Here is an 8,310-nt window from a genome sequence, read left to right as displayed (position 1 = left end):
AAAACCAATGTTGAGGCCCGGATTATACAGTTAGGTAGGTAGGTAGGTACTAGGTACTTACTTTTTAATAAAATATTATTTGTTATTAGATATCTCTCAACTCTAAATGTTAATTAAGTATAACACTAAACTTGTGTCCCAAATCGGGGGCTGGCACCGCACACAGAGCCAATACCTATATTGTATACTTAAGCTTTGGATTCCTCCGAAAACGGTGCCGTCATATTACGGCCGCTATATTAGCGATGGGCGAGTCGAGTTATCTTATTCGAATAATTCGAATCAGCCTACAGATGAGTTAATTCGAATCAAGACTATGGGCAATTCGAATCAACTCGACCACTAGCTAACTCGGCGAACAACTCGCCGAGCCGAGTCAACGCTATCACACTGCTACTAAGGCCATTCAAAAATAAACCTTAATACTAGCCCGAAGGCTCTTTTTACAACAACTGCCGCTCGATTCGCCGTCTCAACTCGAGTTGGTACTATGACCATTCAAAAATAAACCTTAATTCCGTGACCCGAAGGTTCATTTTACAACAACTGCCGCTTGATTCGCCATTCCAAGTATCCCAAGTCGAGTTCACTGCTAGTATGGCCATTCAAAAATAAACCTTAATTCCGTGCCCTGAAGGTTCTTTTTACAACAACTGCCGCGTAACTCGCCGTCTCAACTCGCTCCGCGCCTGTGCCTGTGACCTTGTCGCGAACCACGCGAATCGTCGAGTCGAGTCAACTCGATTTTGAATTCGAATCAGCGGCCGAATCAATTCGAATGATTCGAATTGAAAAAAAGTGGACTCGTCACATCGCTACGCTATATAGCGTTGACTGACGTCACTAGAACGTTGTCTATGTAAACAAGATGGCGCGGTTTCCTAGACGGCGTTGATTGTCAACGTAAAGCTTTGGTTTCCTCCGATAGCGGTGCCGTCATATAGCGGCCGTCTCCATACAAATACGACGACATCCATATTTAGCCGTATTATTTAGTATGGAGACGGCCGCTATATGACGGCACCGCTATCCTAGGAAAACCGATCTTAACGTAAGATGACGGCCGTCATGACCTTGTCGATAGTTTCGTGAACGTTTTATTAGATAGCAGTGACGCCATTTTGAATAAATGACACGAGATTTGAATAAATGATTCCGTACTACGATTATTTCCCTCTTCTGATGATATTTCATCCTCCAAGTAAATTATAGATGATCAAGCAAATCTTGTCAGTAGGAAAAGGCGCGAAATTCAAATTTTCTATGGGACGTTATCCCATCGCGCCTACATTTTTCAAATTTGCCGCTTTGACCTTGGTGGATGACGGCCGTCTTTTGCTGCCGCTATATGACGGCCGTCATATGACGGCACCGTTTTCGGAGGAATCCAAAGCTTTAGTTACTTTCTCATAAACATGAAGGCAACGAAACGCGCTCATATATTCGCCAAAAAGCGTTCGAGAATAATTCCCTCGTGAGCCATAAAATGCTTCTTCACTGGAACAGATTGAAAGTGTAATTTTTATTGAAATAGGGAAGGGGCTTATCTTATCTAGCCAGCGTGAAATATTTCTAACAAGATGTTCGGTTATGTGTGAAATCGAATGAAATATAACTACCTATTTTTAATATAAGCGGACGTCGTATGTAATTATAGCTGGTCAACCAAATCTTGTCAGTAAAAAAAGGCGCGAAATTCAAATTTTCTATGGGACGATATCCCTTCGCGCCTACATTTTTCAAATTTGCCGCCTTTTTCTACTGTCAAGATCTGGTTGACCAAGTTTAATTAAAATATAATTAAATTTTTTGGGCCTTTTTTTATTTGCTAAAATTTTTTTCGCCAGGTCATACATTTTTATTGGGACCGCCCAGAATAAGGAGTCCTTCAAACCTACCAAATATGACACAAATCAACAAAAAAAAATGTAAAAAATAAAAGAAGGACTAAATGGAGATATCTTCTGCTACACTCTATTGTCTGCTAGTCTCAGTAGCTTAGTTGGTACTTGGTAGAGCGCCGCTGTCACCATCCCACGCTTGTAGCCCGATGTCCCGAGTTCGAGTCTCGCTCAAGGCATTTAGTTTTTATATTTTCCTTTATTTCAAACGTTTCTGATTATTTGTGAATAGGTAAGTAGGTACTAGGTACATGTAAAAATATGAGTAAGTGGCAAATGCATATAATTTCACCATCAATAGAGTACATGCCCCGGAGATTTTATTTGTAAAATAAAACAACCATAAGATGTATTATATAATCTACTTTATGGGTGATTTTTCAGAATTTACCGACATTTTGAAGTCTTAGTCGAAATTACCCAATATCGAATTTTGGTAAACTACAATATTTTTAACAATAGGTGTTATACATAGGAAAAACAGTAGCAACCTAAGTAGAATAAGCCGAATCCCACGCACGGAAAGCAATAGCGCCTTTAGCCAAGATTTAACACTGCGGCTGCCGAGCGAGCCGTTTCATTGGCTACTTCTCTCGGGCTCCATGTAGAGCTATAAAACACGCTTACTGCCGACAACCAACTATGGCTCTCTGTCGTTAGTAACGGTAGCTCACATCGAGCGAGCCCATCAACGTGCACACTAGCGCCACTGCTAAATGATCGTGATTATTTCAATTTAACGAAAGCTATTTAAAATGACGAATCTATAAGGGTTCCGTTTTTTGCCATTTAGCTACGGAACCCTAAAAACGAGGCCGCTACGTACTGTATGACTGTATCATGTATTAAAGTACCTGTACGGTTTGTAGGTTCTTTTCACGGTGAAAAAATAGCCAAAATTATGGAAACTACTTATATATGAATACATCAAACTAGTTTTTATGTTGCTGGATTCGTCAATCTATGAACTCAAAACAAAAACGGCCGTTTTAACTTAAACTTAAATATGCGTCCAAACGCATAGATTGAAGAATCCAGCAACATAGAAACTAGTTTGATGACTTTTTCTACTCCAGCACTTAAATGTGTCAATTAAATGACTGACAGTGATATCTAAAGCAATGTCATTTGAATGCTTTGTCTATAGGCTCATAAGATGACTGCTAGCAGTCATCTTATGAGTATAATACAACTGCTTTATTTTTTTTAAAGATACAAGTTCCGATCATCTTGATTGAAAGAGGTATGTTTTCATTTACAATAATATCTCTTTTTTTTTTAAATAATAACTCAATTTTTTTTAAATAATAACTCTTTTTTTTAATAATAACTCTTTTTTTTTAATAATAACTCTTTTTTTTTAATTTGCTGCAGCTGTCATAGAAAAAGTAATGTATGCAACAGCTCATAATTGGTTCTTAAAATTCACGGGTCTTTTTTTACAAAACTCGACTACGTCTCGTTTTGTAACTTCGACCCTTGAATTTTAAGAACCCTTATTATATCACTGTTGCATAAACTACTATTAATACAAGATACAGTACGTAGCGGCTTCCTTTTTTAAATTAATATATGTATTTCGTTAAATTTAAATAATCACGATTATTTAGCAGTGGCGCTAGTGTGCATGTTGATGGGCTCTTAAACACAGAACACACGTGGCCGTATTTGCCTGCCGTAAAATGATCCTCCTGAGTTATAGTGTATGTGTAAAATGAATTAACGTTTAATATATTCAAAATGTTATATTTAGGTATAAATCGTAACAAGTGCTGTTTACACCATTTTACAAGTTACAATAAGTCTTTTATAAAACGCGACTCGGAAGTTGGCATTATAGAACACTCAGCCCTTGTTTATTACTTATTCTGCTTTATCTCCCCTCGCGGCTGTTTATTACCTTACCCATCTATCGAAGCAGTAAATATTTGGCCGTTTCATTGCTTTATTTACGGCCGAATTAGCATTCAAAGTCAAACTCAGACAATACAATAGAAAGGTTCGTACGCAAATGAATTTCCTTTAGTGCCCACAACCGCACCATTACGGCATGAACAGTGCAATAAATCGCAAATAAAGGAGGCGTACTCAGACTTCAAAATATGATATTGACTTAACTCAATCGCGAAAAATATCGCTCACACTTAAAGGCGAAGTTTCTTTGCACACAGTGTAAAAAAATAATAATGGGCCCTGGAGCATTGACGTATAATATCTAAGGACGGGCTAATGGGGCACTAAAAATGGTACTAGATAGCGGTGTTACTCACGAATTCCAGCCAATCGTGCAGTCTCGCAACTAGTTGCGACCAATAGCGCGCGTAATGCGAACTCGTCAACCAATCGCGCGCGTGATGCGAACTCATCAACCAATCGCGTTGTAGCGATTTCACACCGCTGTACTGGCCCCTGTCATGCCTAATTATTATTGCCCGTAAAGCCAGTCCCTAGATATCTATGTCAATGCCCTGGAGTGAAAGTGCCATAAAACCGTGAATTATTGTAATTAACTCATTTTACTTAAAGGAAACATTCTTTTATTTTTAAAAAGAATCAAAACTGCACTCAGAGATTTTTTTTAATTGCCCTGTCCTGCCCGCGGTATTGCTTATTTTGCTTTTACAGGAATACCGGAAAGTAGAAGAATAAAAAATGTCAGTGTTTAATAAAATTCGATCTATCAAGTTCGACCAAAGAATATAATACTCACTACTGTGTACTGTGTAGGTACTGTGTTTGACACATTAGAGTTTGACCGCACCGCACACCCGTCGTTTTTCAGCGATTGGGCAAATGGGCAAGAACCGCATATGCATTTGTAAAAAGTTCAAACTTATGTTATGTCATGAAAATAAGATATAAAATCAAAAGCATGGGGCGGGATGCTAAGCTTGGCGGAATAGAACCCTCGTCAATCAGATGCAGCGACGCAGTGATCCCTGTGTCTTTATTATATATAAAACCAGACCGTGATTCAGAGAGATGACAATTTTATTCACAGGCGAATCTAACGCTCATTCAGACCAGTGTAAGCAGGCGCAAATAGAAAAAAAAAACGAACATGGGTGTTTAATATGATTATGATTTTGATTACCCAAACTTCTAACTGCCGATTGGCCGCCCTACTCTACTGAAGTAACATCCTTAGGTAGTTATTACTTGTACGGGTATGCTGAATATGACAGTTCCAATCTTAGTGTCATTTCCAGTGGCGTATTTGCAGTCTTTGCCGCCCTAGGCCCCAGGCCCTGTAGCCAGGGCCGGATCTAGGGTAAAGCGAGTGGAGCGGCCGCTCTAGGCGCCGGATGGCAAGGGGGGCGCCAAAATGGCAAATGAGAAAAAAAAGTTTTAAAAGACGCGAGCGTGGCGAGGGGGGGGGGGAGGTGGTGGAAAATACGCTTGAAAACTTCAACGAAGGGCGCCAAAACCCGATTTCGCTCTACCCTGATCAAGGGCTCGGGCCGGCACTGCCTGTAGCTGCCCCTTTCTCAGCACCCATCATATTGACTACATTTTGAGTTATTTCTTGCTATCAGCAGCGATTTTTTTTGTCACAATTTGCCGCCCCTAATATCTTGCCGCCCTAGGCCCGGGCCAGAAGGCCCGGGCCTAGGGCCAAGTATGGCCTTAGGGCAAATCCGCCACTGGTCATTTCCAAAACAATACACATATTATGGAACTCGAAGTTAAGTTATATTGGTTTTAGGCGAACGCATGTTCATTTCGGATTCGATGAAAATATTTATGGAGCTATTTCGTGATATGTTTAAATCTTTTTGCAGCTCTAAACAACTTTACGCACTAGTCTTAAGCCTGTGTTTGACATTTGTCTACAAACACATGGGTTGGACGTTAATAAAAACTGTCGCAGATAAAAATAAGAATACACATAAGTACCCTCTCTTCAGCTTAATTTAATACGAGGGCCACACTGGAAATTTTGCATAACTTTTAAATAAAACCATTTATAACGATAATAATACATTTACTGCTTCTCAAAATATTCCCCCTTACATTTTATGCACTTATTTATTCGCTCGAACCATTTTTGGAAGCATAAGGCCCAATCACTTGACTGCATGGTTTCGACGTGGTGATTAAACGTAGTAACTGCCTCTTCGGGGGTTTTAAATGTCAAACCCCTCATTAAATCCTTAATTTTGGGAAATAGATAGAAGTCACAGGGTGCAAGGTCTGGACTATAAGCCGGATGAGTGACATTCTCAACGTTTTCGGAATTCAAAAATGCTTTTGTTTTTTTTGCGGTATGGGGGGACGCATTGTCATGATGCAGGAGGATGCGGCTTCTTGGTCGTCTCTCGCGAACTTTTTCAATGACTGTGGGAAGACAAATGGTAGTGTACCACTCAGCATTTACCGTTCTTTTATTATTTAGCAGTACGGTACAAATATGACCCGTTTTAGAAAAAAATAGGCGATCATTTGTTTGGCAACGCTTTTATCTTGTTGAACTTTTGTGGGCCTACTGTCACCTTCAAAGACCCATTCACTGGACTGTTGCTTTTTTTCCGGATCGTAGCAGTAAATCCAGGTTTCATCTCCTGTTACGATGTTATATACAGCATTTGAACTCCCGTGCTTATATTTTTGCACCATTTCTCGGCACCAGTCCACACGTGCCTGTTTTTGGACTGAAGTTAATTCATGAGGAATCCACCGACAACAAAGTTTCCTGACTTTTAAATATTCATGTAAAATCTTTTGTATTTGACTCATACCTATCCCCAATTGTCCACGAATTTCTTCATATGTGATTCGTCGGTTTCCTTCAATGAGTCGTCTCACAGCAGCCACGTTTTCTTCAGTGACCGCGGTCGACGGTCGGCCTTCACGAAAGTCATAATTAAGAGTAACACGGCCTCTATTAAATTCAGCATACCAACGTCTCACGGTACTCAGATGTGGTGCTTCAAGCCCAAAAGCATTTTGAAGGCGAGCACTACACTCTTGCGGAGTTAGCGAACTTTTAAAATCATACAAAATCATAGCTCTAAAATCTTTTCGCGTTAAATCCATGTTTAATGCAAGTTGTTTACTTTGACAAGCCATTAAAAACAAACGACGATCGATTTGCCGCCAATTTTTGTCACATTCCATAAACAAAAGTCTATATTTTTTTCTAATTTACGATTCGTATTTCAAATGTTTACGAGTGGCCAGTAGTGCAAAACATTCAGTGTGGCCTATGTACTAGCGTAGGTAAATTGCTCTCTTTGCGATCTCTCTCTGGTGTGGTTTGGTAAACGTCATACAAAACATAAAATCAGAAAAAATGCCGGGGGCTCGTAACAAAGTCGATACGTTGACGTGATGCTGAAAGGAGATGGCAGTGTATCGGCGTATATCGTGGCATTCTTTAGCTCAATAAAGGTCAATAAAGGTACACGAATGCCACCTTAGCAACACCTTAGCCCCACTAAATAATCAGGACAAAAAGTTAGAGATATAAGTTTAGTATTCAGTGTAGTTCTGAAGCCTTAACTTTATTTTCCTATTATCGTTCTTCATGCACAAGCCCTCGAGGATTAAAGTTTAGATAAATCTTTTTTAACTTACCGCTTAAATTACGGAACTAGAATATGACATCCAAAACTTTAAGATTTTACTTTAGTAACTGAAATTTTCTATTATATAGGTACCTATACTATGAGGTACCTACATATGATATTTGACCGGCATCCAAAAAAAATATATTAATTTAGATTAAAAGTAAATTGAGTTGTATCCATAGCGGATTTACCAATTTGTCAGTCAGTAAGAACCCGGAAAACTATACTCATCCTTTCCTTTGGGTGCTAGTACTAGTGTAAGACAAAGATAGTATGATTATCTCTGTCCATGTTTGAAATGTGACAAACTAATATGTAAGCTCAATTTTAGTAGGTATAGTGTGTCAAAGGTCTGTTTGATTTCAAACATAGACAGAGAATCATACTATATTTGTCTTACACTAGTACTAGCACCCAAAAGAAAAGGATGAGTATAGTTTTTTTTGTTCCTATTTACTGACAATATAACCTTCAGCAGTCATATCTAGACATCTTCTTCATCTTGCTTAACAAAGTTTTGTTTTGCGTACCTAAATAAGCTACCACCGACTGCTAAATAAAATATATCGGCCAAGTTCTGATATTTCTTTATGTCATAACATATCTCGGGTTGGCCGCCCGTTCCTTTTGTGTAGAGGCTCTGTACATGGTGTCAGAGCAAATAACGCTTGGAAAAATGTCTTTATTGCATTACCGGAGCCATGTGGTTACAGTTGGTATGGTTTTATATTAGCCGGGTTATGATTGCTATTGTTATCCGCAGCTTAGAAGTCGTTACCAAAAGTTACCACGCTGGCTAAATACAAAAAAAAAGGAATGTTCCTACCTACTTCAGTTAT

At 39.1% G+C, this 8,310-nt stretch overlaps 1 protein-coding gene across 1 annotated transcript in view; it reads left to right on the top strand.

Moving 5' to 3' along the window:
* LOC134650320 (proteasome-associated protein ECM29 homolog) overlaps positions 1-8,310 on the top strand; it is a 295,370-nt gene that overhangs the window by 83,194 nt on the left and 203,866 nt on the right. The window lies entirely within an intron of this gene.

This window comes from Cydia amplana, chromosome 8 (assembly GCF_948474715.1).
Source record: "Cydia amplana chromosome 8, ilCydAmpl1.1, whole genome shotgun sequence".
NCBI classification, from domain to species: domain Eukaryota; kingdom Metazoa; phylum Arthropoda; class Insecta; order Lepidoptera; family Tortricidae; genus Cydia; species Cydia amplana.
The sequence above is the reverse complement of the archived record's forward strand: the minus strand, read 5'-3'. Positions and strand labels throughout refer to the sequence as shown.